The 13377-nt window shown below is 37.5% G+C and overlaps 1 protein-coding gene and 1 long non-coding RNA gene across 5 annotated transcripts in view; one reads left to right on the forward strand and one right to left on the reverse strand.

Moving 5' to 3' along the window:
* NR5A2 (nuclear receptor subfamily 5 group A member 2) overlaps window positions 1–13377 on the reverse strand; it is a 90957-nt gene that overhangs the window by 43282 nt on the left and 34298 nt on the right. The window lies entirely within an intron of this gene.
* LOC109145947 lies at window positions 3793–6809 on the forward strand. Its single transcript, XR_002047667.1, has 5 exons — window positions 3793–3938; window positions 4331–4392; window positions 5503–5656; window positions 6067–6211; window positions 6472–6809. It is a non-coding gene; the product is annotated as an uncharacterized LOC109145947 (long non-coding RNA).

A 13377-nucleotide genomic window follows, 5' to 3' on the forward strand; every position in this document is an offset into this window, starting at 1 on the left:
GTTCCCTGGCATGTTGGTAAATGAGTTGCAGAAGCATATTATCTGTCAAAATGAGAAAATCAGCTTTTGACCAAAACGATTATGTGCCTTAAACTGCATGTGCCTGAAACTGATCCTGAAGGCAAAGAGACTGAAGTTTGGTTCTGAAGAGGAAGGTCCTTTGCAGGAAAATCCTCTTGTGGACTTCAGTCTTCTGACTCCAAAGCCAGAGCAGGCTTCTCTGCCGTTAACAGCATAAGCAGGAGAAAAGGTAGCATTCTGTCACCAAGATATTTAAGTCCAGTCTGGGACTAGTCATAATCAACAACATTTTCAATTGTGGTACACAATGAATTAAAACAAGCTCACAAGCTTGTGCTAATGGCTAAATTTTGAGGGTTTTTTCTGTTTGTGGAGATCTTTAGGAGTACTGTCAATGTTTTAACACCAATAAGAAAAAAGTTCCCATTGTCTGAACTACTAGGAATGCTTATAAATAAAAGTTAAGCATCATATGGCAAACACCTGCCTGCTGCAAGAACACTCCCCAAATCTGCAGCTGCTCCCTGCCATAACAGAACACTGACACAAGGATAATATAACCTAGGTCTTACCTAACCAAGATGTCAAATGAGATGCCCATTTGACAGCTATCAAGCCTCAAGCAAAAGCGTGAGTGAATACTGTGCCCAGATGGTTAAATTTAGGTCCTCTCTGGCCAGTGGCATTGAGATGAAGACTCACCAGTGGGGACAGCATAACTGGAAATTGTTGCTGAAGAAATGGCTTTTAAATAAAGATGTGGAAGGAGGTAATGAAAGGTGTGTGACTCAAAAGAAATAGGAGATCATTTCCAGCAGGCAGGGCGGCATGAAAGAGGAATAATGTTACAAGTATGAAATGAGTAAAACATCACACATGTAAAACTGCTCTTAAGTGACAAGGGAAGCAAATGGAGTTCTTAGGAGGTGGCTTTCAAGGAAGGGAATGGGGAGGCAGTGTGATGGGAGAAGAAGGTGAGGAGGATGAGATGCAGGCTTAAAGGGTTTGTGTGACTACAAGTGATGCTGCTGGGGCAGAGAAGGAGCAAGTACTTTGTGTTAGAGAAGCAGAGGATGGCGGTTGACAATAGCACAGGTGTGGTATTCATCTGCTCAATGAACTTGATTCTGTTAGGTGTCTGAATACAGGTTTGAACACAGAATTCTGTGATGGTGTGTCTGAGTTCCTACACTGCCAGCTGGAATTATAAGGTGACTTTAAAGAATTTTTTTCTGAGTTTTCCTCTAACAAGGATTGGAAAACAGGCATGTGTGAGAATACATTTAGATGCATCTATTAGTTTGCATAATTTATCTTGCCAGTATAATGCAAGCCAGATAGAGTATTTCCAGGAATAGAGGAAATGGATTCTCAATTTGAAGAGTAAAGGTCTAACCCTGAGCACTGTGGTGACACACTATCTCTTGGCAGGAGAAAAAGATGGGAATGGGAGTGTCACATCTGCCTGCTAAACCCTGGCCTCCCCTCAGCTGGGCTCTGAGCTTTTGATATGGGATTCAGTGGGAGTTTGTAAGGCTCACTGAGGCCTCTATTGACGCTGAAATACACAATCACACCTTATCAATTGTAGTTAAAGGGAGGACTTATCTCAGAAATGCTGGTTACTCATCTGAAAAACTATTTGTGCTGATGTTATAGATGAGGAAAGCTAGTGTGACACAAGAGTAGTATTGTTGTAGAGTGTATGCTTCCCACAGCACAGAACGTTAATCATTATAAACTTTTGTTTTCTCTGAAGAACAACACTGAAATTGCCAAACAGTAAAATGAAGAATAATGTGTATGCTTTGCTGAAATTCACCTCAATCTTATCAAAACAACACTGTGTCTTTCTTTTAGGAAAGTGTTTCAAAATATTTCGCATACTGTAACAAACAACTGCAGATTTATTACAATTTTTCTTCTGAAAAGGTATTTTCAGCCTGACACTTGATTAATTACCTGTTAAAAATTTCAGGGTCATGGGTTTTTTGTGTTGCTCTAAGTTAAATATTTTCCTTATAATTATTGCTGCACATTCAGTTAAACAATGCACTCACCTTTTACCCAGTTTACACCTCCTTTTCTCAGAAGCTGGAGAATCCTTTTTCATCCCTGTTCTTTTACATCCACTTGCCACTGTAGCTTTGGGCTTTTCTGCTACTAAAAATTTAAAAGGGTATCTAATGATTTTTAAAAAACATGATAATTGAAATTTATGTGATAAAACTGTGCTGGATTCAGCTCAATTATTTTTACTTATGCTTCTAAGAGGGAATGCAAATATGGAATAACATGAAGCATTCATCTTGTAGTGCCACTTTTAAATTCTACGGCCATTGAATAGCCATTTCCTAGTGAATATGAAGTGATTAAACATCTGTCTGAACTGTTCAGCCTGAAGCATACAGGTTCAAGGGATGGTTGAACTTTCTTTCAAATGCAGTTAGGAGATCACTCACAAGTCATTGCAGACATATAGTTTGAGTTGTTACTCCATTTTCTTATGCTATCGTGATGCAAATCACCCCAAATCAAAGTTTTATAAGGCAAGTGCACTCCAGAGGCTATTTTTTACTCCTGAATGCATGCATGGTTTCCAAATCATTATATAGGTAGCGAAGGATTTGGACTCTCCAGATGGGTTGCTGCTAACAGTGGGAAACCTCCTGTGCAAGGTTGCTGTCAAAAAGCAGCACATAACAGCCAATGTGGTTTTAGAAGTGAATGCACATAACTTTCAGAATCAGTGAATGCCCTAATAAAATGTGATTACTACCTATAACCTCAGTAATAAAATGCTACAAAGTTCAAGAAGAAATGATTTAATATTAACTATGATTGTTCCAGCTCTTTACTAGAAACCTGTGTCTTATAAAAATTTCCAGGTGAAGGCAGGGAGCGATCTTTACAAGTCTGTGTTTGCTTAAATGACTGTCCTGTTACCATCTAGCTCTAGCGTGAAGGAAGTATAAATCTGTCCAAGTTTGGTAGCTCTTTACATTTGTCTTGATTTAAAAATGAAAAGAAATACAGAAATACTTCAGTGTGTGCCTTTTCCTGCTCTGTTACAGAGTGTACAGAGGCTGTTACACAAGTGCAGTTGTACTTGGAATGTGCCTCTGTATGTGTGCATAACTCTTTCTTCAGTAACTTCTGAATCTACCAGTCAGAGCCAGAATATTTCAACAGAAAGTTTTTCTATCCAAGATATTAAGTTCCTATATGCTTTGTGTGAATCAGTGCCCAGATAGAGGAAGGTAACTGCTGAATGCCATGCTGAAAGAAAGGTTCACGTGCTCACCCTTTATTCAACAACAGGGAACTGAGAAAGAGGAGGAGAGAAGGACTGAAATGCTTCATTAACTCCCCGCTTCTGAAACCATTAGTATTTGCAATATCAAACCACTTCGGAATTTTTTAAAGGACATAGACAAGGAATTCATAGCACAAAGCAGCATTTGAAAAGTCCCACACTTTTTTTACTCTTCCAAAATGTGGAGGGGTGAATGTGTGGTGCCCGTGCTCTGAAAGGTGTGCAGTGGTTCCTGCTTAGGAAATGCAGGCAGGGAGAGCAGTGGCTTTGCCACAGCTTCTCCACTCACATGCCCCTGGACAGCTCCGTGTGCGATCAGTGGGAAACAGGGGATCAAAGCAGCACTGACCAGCCATTTCCCAGGTTCAGTCCTGATCTTCTAGAGAGTCAAAATACTTTAATAAAAAGCAGCCTTGAGCATCAGTTCACACTCATCCTGTTTTCTTGCAGGAGCAGAACACAAAGTGCCTGTGAGTCTGGGGGCCTCAGATTCCTGAAGGAGTAAGGGCAGGCAGCACAAGGTGATCCTAGTAAAGAACAAGATCTCTCTTATGGATCTTTGGACTCCATTTAGAAAGTATTCCCATCTATTAGGGAGAAGGTAAATGACCAATCTCATTTCTACAAACATCAGATGAAAGGGCTGTTACAATAAACTTTCTGTGTCTATATATCTATTATATAGTGCATCAAATGTGACACATAGCACTCCTATTTCTTCTCCGTATCCTCACATTTATCTCTGTACAAACTGCATGAAAATGACTTCGTATTTCACAGTCAGCATTATTTCTGATGAATTATAAATGTGTTTTTCTTAGGTTCTTTTTTGGGTAGTTGTGGTTTGTGTTTTTTATTTTATTTAACTGAAAAGAAGAGAAGTATTTCTTTTTAGTCCCAATTTTGCTTACAATGCAGTGTTTCTTGCCTCTCAAAGTGAATAGAAAGATAAGGAAAGGGGAAAATTAATTATTCTTGGCATCTGTTTCACAGAGTGAAGGAGGCGCCTTCTTTAGCACTGGACCCATAGAATTTACCTTCAAAATCCTACTCCTGTGAGTATTTCTACAGATGTTAGTACAGCCTAAGCTTATGCATAGTTGGGTGTAGAATTTTAAAAGGATTAGATATCGCTATGTAGTTTATGTAGCAATGTTGGTACTGGAGCTGTGTTGATCCCTTGAATTTCTCTGGAAATACACCTGTTTTTTCTGATGTCAACAAACTAACAGCAAAATTGTGTTGGGCCATATTTTTAACTGTTAACTTGTGTGAATACAAGTCCTTTGACTTGCAATAAAATCAGAATTAGGCCCACCTGATTCATTGTTAGCCTTGTGGGTCTGATCTGCTTTTTAGTCTGCACAATGATGTCCCTTGGAGAATCAGAAACCAAGACTGAGTCCAGTAAACTTTATGGTACTGATGGTGAATATATTCTTAATATATTCAGTCAGCAGTCTCAGTCTATTGTAGAGCAGCCTGTGATTAAAGTCTCTGTGGTCTTTTCCAAGTCACACATATTTTAGCATTATCTGAAAGGATTTCTAATATATAACATTCCTTTCCTGTTTGGTGATTAATTGGATAAATTATGATTTCATTTTTCTTACAGTTACTGTATTGTTCTAGCTGAAACTTATTCTAAGAGTCTACAGGTAAACTTTACCTCCTATATTAGTTCTCATTTGTAAAATTTCTTTGATATCAGCAACATCAAATCTCAACAGAGATCAATACAACATATGGGGTAGATTTTTAATATTAAAGATGAAGTTCTAGTATGAACTAAAGTTATTTTTGACAAAATAAATACTCTATTAAAACTCAATCAAGTAGGCATCATATGGAAAATATTTTTACCTTGTGACACAAGACACATACTGATTTCAGAAAGCAATCTTTAATATGGTAACAGGCAAGCAGAGTAATTGCTCAACACACTTAGGGTCCCATTCTTTCAAGTGCTGCATGCCCCAGAACACTGTTTTTTGCATGAGTTTTTAACAAGAGTTATTTAATCAGCTCTCGTTTAAATTACACTGTGTGGTTACTCTTCTGTTTAACAGGGTTAGTGTTTATTTCCAATCGAGCTGTTAAGTGGGTGTGGAGTATGGGAAAAGGGCAAGCCATAAGAGAAGTATAATCTTACTCTCTTTTAACAGGTGACTCCTACAAATGTTGGTTTTTGTACACAGTGTGGGACTGTATTCACAATTACACTGATGGGAATATGCAAATAATCTTCTGAAGTCATGACTGAAAAAAAAGTTGCTTCAACGTTAGAGCAGTGTAAATGAGGGCAGAACAATTTTGCAGGTGAGTATTAGTGACAGGGTTGGACACTGACTAACAACACAAAGAGTCTAATACATTAAATGTTTCATACCATTTGTAGTTATCAGCATATCAGTAGTTTTTTATTTTAAATGTTCTTTATCTTTTGATTGCATGGCACTGCAATCTTTTTCATGAATTAAAATATATTGGTTTATATTTTACTTTTCATAGTCCTCTTCAAACTTTTGACAGATGTCCAAATACGTAAAGGCGAGTATATCTTTCTTCCCATATTTGAATCAGGGAAACATAAGGATCTAAAGTCTTCAGACTGAGAGCTGGACACAGAGTCACCTGTAATACACCTTTGGCAATAGAGGCTGGAGATACTGTGGAACACTGCACTTGTCATACAAATGTATTCCACTGTGTTTTCCTTTGATTTGTAGTAGAACAGCCAGAAAAAGCCACAGCTAAAGCAGTAAGAAATCATGAGAAACAGTATCTTCAGTCAAGATGTGAAAGGAGACGGTATACTGATGAAGAAAAAATACAGAAATGTTGTCTTACATCCTAAGGGCTGCAGCCGTAATAGTAAGTCACTGGGGCAGAGATTAAATGAGAAAGAAGACCCAATGCTAACAGAGAAAATGAAAGAAAAATCAGCCTTATGAATGGGGGTTGTCATGTATTAAACCAGTATCCATCTGACTTGATAGAAAAAATTGCTTAAAAACACCACCAAAGGAAGCTGAAGTCGTACAAGAAGGTTGTGGAGGTGTAGTGATGCATGATCCAACAAGGTACATGGGAATGATCCCAAACACTTACTACTTCTCTTTTTATCTTAAAAGCATTGCAGGAGGCTCTCAGCATGCAGCTACTACCATCTAGCTAAATCCTTTCAACTAGGAACATCGTCTTCAAAAAAATTACCTCCTTTCCCAACAGAGCCAAGTGTGAAAGAGAAGAAGAGCCATGCTATTAAAAATCACAGGAAGTCCTGATTGAATGAATGTTTAAGGAACAGGCAAGTGTGTATTAAAATGTTTTTTTCCATTCATCCTTTCATTTGGCTTTGTTTCATTTATTCCTCCTTCCTGTTTCCTGTAGTCTAATTTGGAAATCTCTGAAGTATCACTAAAATAAGATTGTCACAACTCTGCCCAGGTCCCATATTGTCATTAGCACTGCAATTAGGATTAATATTAATTTTTTAAAAAATCTTTGAAGATACTGGTTTTATTTGGGTTGTTTGGTATGTTGATGAGAGGAACTTTTGCAGTACTGAACACAGAATCAGTAGGAACATTACAGGCAAAAATGACCGTGCACTGTGACACAAATCAGTCAGCCTCTGATTTTCTCTTCTGTCACAGCTGGGCACAGGTATCCAAATTGTGAATCTCTAAACTGGGTTCCTACATGTCTGCATGCAATAGAAGATTAGCTGTGTGTTTAGGAAAAATGGAGAGAGTATGTGCATCTAATTTATTGGGTTTTTCTTAGCTCATTTGTGAATGACAGCAGGGATGATGAACAACAAAATCAGGCTTCTCTAATTACTTCCCGTTCACCCATGAGTGCACCACACACCACAACTGCAGGAGCTAAGTTTCAATCAGACTGGGAGAGGCTTGGTCAATGGGCAAGAGCTTGCAATAAAATGGCAACATTTTCTTCAAAAATAATTTTTTGCATTGCTTATGTTCAGGTGTCTGGCAATCTACTATTAATCTAGGTCTAAGTACCAGTTACTTTGATTTGTAATTAGGTTTAATATGAATTTTATTATTGAAGATTTGACATGACTAAAAGATTACTGTAACACCCAAATGTAAGAAGTTTTGTTGTTTAATCCCAGATTTATCCCAGTTTTACCAAAGTAGAGTGCATGATGTCTCTGCCTCTAATAAGTTTTTCTGAGTTGTATTAGAACTTTTTAAAGTATGGCTACTTAAGTCTCTATCAGAGCAATTTTCCTGGTACATAGAAGAGCTTGAATGATTTAAAAGTATAAATGGATGCAAGATTATACAAATATTCAGCATCATGTCACTGACAGGTAATGGATTGAATTCTCTCTTTGGCTAATCTGCCTGAGGGTCTGTTTCTTTTAGAGTGTAAGGTCTTTAGGGAAGGGACTGACTGTTACTGTCTTTAGGCAGTATCTGTTTATGTTACCATAAATCAAACAGCAGAAAAGGGTTGCTTGACTGCATGGAGCATACATGGACACTTCTCTGTAAATAAAATTATCAGTCTTTCAATCTAAACTGCCAGCCTGCAAAATAAACCCAGAATGTTCAGTTAAATAATACAACAAGATATTTTTTAGTGAAACTTACTGTCTCCTTACATAAATATAACCATCAGCTTAACAATAGCCCAAGAATATTTTGCTCAGTAATTTTTGAACTGTGGCATAATCATATAACCTGACATCCTATGTAACCATGGAATACCAATAGCAATAGTTAAGGCATTATACAGTATCCTGAGCTTGGATGGTGTACAATGAATTCTTACATTATGAATGTCTTCGAGACTGATTCTACAACTCATATGCAGACAGAAATACAAAAATGCCTGGGTTTCGACAAAAGGCTTCAAGGAGCCGGTCCTTACTTTTATGGCTTTGTATCTGTAAAGGCTGTGATACTGCATACGTTTTTTAAGTACATCCTAACATAAGCCAACTTCTAAATTCAGCCTCGTCCAACAGCTCCTTTTGTATTTCCTCTTGCATGAACATGCACTACACCAAAATCTAATATACTGTATCAAATATATGCATTTTGCAAATATATGACTATATGATAAATGGAGTTGAATGTGGGGGTTTTTTTGGTTACTTTTAGCAAATGAAGAATGTGCATAGTTTAGTTTTTAGCTCACATGTTGCATGCAAATTGCCTCTTTCTACAGTGCAATGTGCATATGAAGTTCTCTGAGATGTCTGAACTAGATTCACTCTGTAAGTACTTATCCAGAATATGCAATTAAAATGTAATTCATTTCTAGATACCATCAATATTCTGTCATTGCATAAGGGGAATGGACTAGGTGACCCATGAAGTCTATTCCTACCCTCATATCTATTATGATTACCTTATATTAGTAAAATTGCTTTTTAAGGTCACTTATATGTCATGGCTCCCTTTACACAAATATTTGGTACATTTGGCCATTTATGTGTATTTTTTTCAGCTCTGTTGAGAATGGATTCAGTACAGGCAGAGCATCAAATGAAGGAAAAACATGATATTTTGTTGTAAATAATTCATAAAACAATGTTATGACCCTTATTCCCCGTGAGGCGCCCAGATAATGAGCCACCCAAATGAAGCAGTGAAAACATGCACTTCCCCTACCATGGATGTGCCCCTGACAGACTCCTCAGGGTCACAAACCCATCAATCTCTTTTCACACATGAGCTAATCAATTCAAAGAGGGAAGTGCCAATGAGCTATTAGATCAATATGGTGAAGTATGGAGATTGATCTTATCCCAGAGTGACTACATTAACAGACTCGTCAGTGTGACCTCTGCCCTGCGGCGCACATTATACAGGATTGCAAGTCTGAGATCTGAATGAAGACCTCAGGTCATTGCTTTTAATAATCTGCTTTGCTGAAAGAATTAAAAGTAAATCTGTAAAGAGATGACTAATGAAAATATGAAGTGCTTTCTGCTCCTCTAGTCTTGGAATGCTTGCAGAAATCACGCCAGCTTTTCACAGCAGCCGACAGCATCGACTGTCTCACACAGGCACCTGCTCAGCTGTGCCGGGCTGTTGGCATTTGAGAGAACAGTTTAATGCAGCCATTGAGAGTGTGCTCTCCTGCCACAGAAATTAATAAATGAAACCAAATACAAAATGATAAGAAGTACTAGCTGTGTCAAAATCACTTAAAGTCTTGGCTGAACTGCCAGACTGAGAGCTGTACTGCAGTCCTGGTGGTCTGAATTATTTAGCTGGTGTAAGAGGGATGGCAGGAGCTGCCACTGCTGTGGAAGTTGCTCAGAGTGGTGCCATGCACTGCCAAGAGTGTTCCTTCACCAAGCAAAACGTTCCCAATACTTGCAATAACTCAAGGTCCAACCCTGGGAGTCAGTCTGTTTTCAGTTAGGCCAGAGGCCAGTGACTTTGGGGAGAATTGATCTGATCAGAGGAGCCTGGTTCACAGAATTTACGAGCAATGCGTGTGTACATTTTATAATCCTCTGCTGTCCCTCAATCAACCTGTGCTGGTAAATGTCCCCAGCTGTACAGGAAGTCTGTACATGAAGTGACCACATGTAATACTATAAGCAACCATTTCAGGCATCTAATTTTAAAGACTCATTCTTTTCATATATAATTTCAGAGATGCTGAAAAATGTACACTTTGTTGTCTCAGAGCATGATAATAATATTGTTAATATTTTTAAACTCTGAATAATTTCTCTGCAATGAAACATTTATGTATACAACACACTTTTAATACTGTATTTTTATTATACTGAACATTTTTATTGTTCATTGTATAATTGAATCAATGAATTAGGAAAAGGTTACTAAAAAAGGATTAATGCATTTTTAATGAAACTGAATGATATAACCTCTGTTAGTCACTGAGAATAATGGCAGATCTATCAGGTTTATACAGATAAGAGCTCTGTGAGTTTATCTGAAAGCCAACATAACGTCCCTCTTTTAGCTGTAACCTAGAAAAACAGCCCTAGCAATCCTATTCAGGATTTTAATTCATTGTTTATGTATACGATCTCTCTTCCGCCTTGTGATCGGATCACCTCTCTAATGATGCAAATATGAATCTCTTTAGCAGACACATCTATTTCCAGTTGTAAAACACTTACTGAAAACAATGCTCTTTCAAAGCCTAAATGGAAGAACCAAGCAATGCAATACCACTGGGAAATGTTTCTGAACTCAGGGTAATAGGGAAACCAGTGAGAACTCTGCATGTTAATAGTGAGAGCGGGAACATTTCAATGCTTGCACAGCTCAAAACCTTAATTAGCACACCAGCCTAAATTATAAATACTTTTCAGGTAGAAGCTACTATGCTGAAAGATAACCCAGTAAAAAATCCTTGTATTGGTATAACACTGACTGAAATGTTAGCACTGTACAAATGTCGTATAGAAAACTGTAACAGCAGTTGCAAACTTGGTTCTGAATCCTACAGAGATACTGTGATCTTTGTAGCCTAGCATTTAATTTTTGATTACTTTGCAAGGATATAAAAACAGATAACAGAAGGTTATACTAGCACAAGATATACTGGGGAGAAGGGACTTTATAATGACACCCTTGGAAATATGTTTGCGTATTTTCAATTGGAGGTATGTTACCAAACTTCAAGAGAATGATTCTAGTGTTTTTCCTACCTTCCAATAGAAACTGAGAGTATGCAGAACATGTGTGGTACACAAGATGCTGCAGTATTGCTCAAGAACTTCTGTGAATTCTATGAGACCACGTAATTCATAGTGGTGAACCACAGTTAAATAAATCTCACCACCAAAATGGGCATACTTTTTTTCTACCACTATATTGTGGTTTTTACATCATGCCCTTTCCAAACAAACTAAAAAGCCATTCTATAATAGAAGTGCTTTAGATCTAAAATGGGTTAAAAATCCTGATAGTATATTTGTATCTTTCCACTTATAAAGCCAGGAACTTAATACACATCCAACAGTACAGGTCTCAGAAGGACTTTGATTCAGGAAAGCACTTGTCTTGACCTCACTGATGGGAAGCTGATGCTTATATATTTTCACTAAAATGAGGGTGATTCTCCTGAACAGGGACAAGGGTAAACTTAGAGCATATACAGAACTAAAATACCTTTTCCATAAATAATAATAATACTACCTTTTTAAAATTCAGTGCCTCACACTCAACAAGCGCTAAAAGTAAATGCTGCCTCCCAATGGAAATGTAAAGTTTGTTTCCCAATAAAATAAACCACAGAATTTCTAGTCCATTTTTTTAAACATACTTCAGGTAAGAAAATAACAATTTTCAGTCTGGATTTCACAATCAAATGTTTCGGTTTATGAATGTCATACCAGTGGGCTCAAAATGTACTTCTGGAGTAAGGTGGATGTCTTTTCTCTTTAAAAACAACCACTTGAAAACTGCTTAGAAATACGAGGAAGCAGAACTGGAATAGTGGTAGAGTTCAAACAAGGTCATGAAGTTCATGAGAAATATAATTTATCTTATGATTCTGCAATTTACTCTACAGCTCCACAACTCATAATTACAGTATCACTCTCACACATGTGCTATCAACAGATGCATCTGTCTGGTCACAGAATCTGTAGCTGCATTAGGGATATCTGCTAGTGGCATCTATTTAGATGCTTGTTACGTATCTGAGTGCAAATAAGTAATGCACATTATTTTATAGTCAGTGAGACACGTCACTAACTTCTTTGTAACACAGGGATGGATTTAAAAAAAAAGCACTCAAATTTCTACTGTAAGCAAGAGCTTATAGGCAGAGAACATTGCTGAAAACTTTCAGAACAAAAAAGTAATCTTCTGGGAAAGTTACAATAGATTCAAAATACATGTCTAGAATCTGAATGCTTCCTCAGCCTTGAAAGAATAAATAATAAATGCTTTCTAGGTAACTACTGCAGCTCTTTTGGTAACATATATATAAATAAATTAAAAATGTCTGTCGATTGACAAGTGTTTTGTGGGCTTATACTGGAAAGCCAATAGCTAATTATGAAAGCCTGACTTGACTAATCAATTATTCAGATGAACATTAGGTGCCTATTATATGCGTAAACATGGGAATTATATTTCCCCTAAGTAACTTTCTAAAATAACAAACCCAAAACATGCAAATTTGAAACAGACAGAAATGGCACTATTATGCCCTTATTGCACATGCAGAACTCCCACTGAATTATTCAGGGAACAGTGAATCGGGAGCCTAGGTCTTCTTACTCTGAGCAGCACAGCAATACCAGCACATGCCATGTAGTATTTGGTATGCATGTAATATTGATTTAGCTCGTTCTTGCTGGTCATGTTTCAAATTCATTTCATGTTTAGGAGATAGGGAAAAGGAGTAGTATCTCTGGATTGATATTTGCAATACATTTTTATGCCTGTTGAACACAAGATTATCTGATAAATTAATAAGACCGTGTCTTTTGAGTGCAGGAAGAATAAGCCTTTGAAAATGAGCACAAGTGAGGTAATGAACTGTGTTTTGACAACGTTTATACTTGCTACATTGCCCACTTCCTGTATGCAAAGACTGGGAGAGTGCTTGCATTATAGAACGGATTCACTTAGGTTTCTTTAAGGCAAAAACCACAACAAAGTAATGCATAATTGTCCTTTGCATTAGAAAAGACCATGCACTTAAACAGCATACAGCAACAGGGAAACCAGAAATAGATGTGACCAGACACCTGCTGACAAACAGTGACAAATCCCACTGACACTGCAGTGACCCCCAGTTAGTCAAGATTTAATTAAGGAGTATAATTAAGTCAGTGGAACAGAACACTAATGAGTGGTGTTTTTTTATATGGGTAATTACACATAAGAATACAAAGTAAGCTAGACCCCTACATATATCATTAAAATGAGGAGTATAGAATGACAACCAGGGCTTAAATATTTTTGGTTTTTCTCTGCAATAACGCGGGTTGAAACACCCCATCTTGTCAAACATCTGTAACATGCTAACAAATGCTCCTGGCCCAGCCCTGCACG

The sequence above is a fragment of the Corvus cornix genome, chromosome 8 (genome assembly GCF_000738735.6).
Source record: "Corvus cornix cornix isolate S_Up_H32 chromosome 8, ASM73873v5, whole genome shotgun sequence".
In the NCBI taxonomy this organism is placed as follows: Eukaryota; Metazoa; Chordata; class Aves; order Passeriformes; family Corvidae; genus Corvus; species Corvus cornix.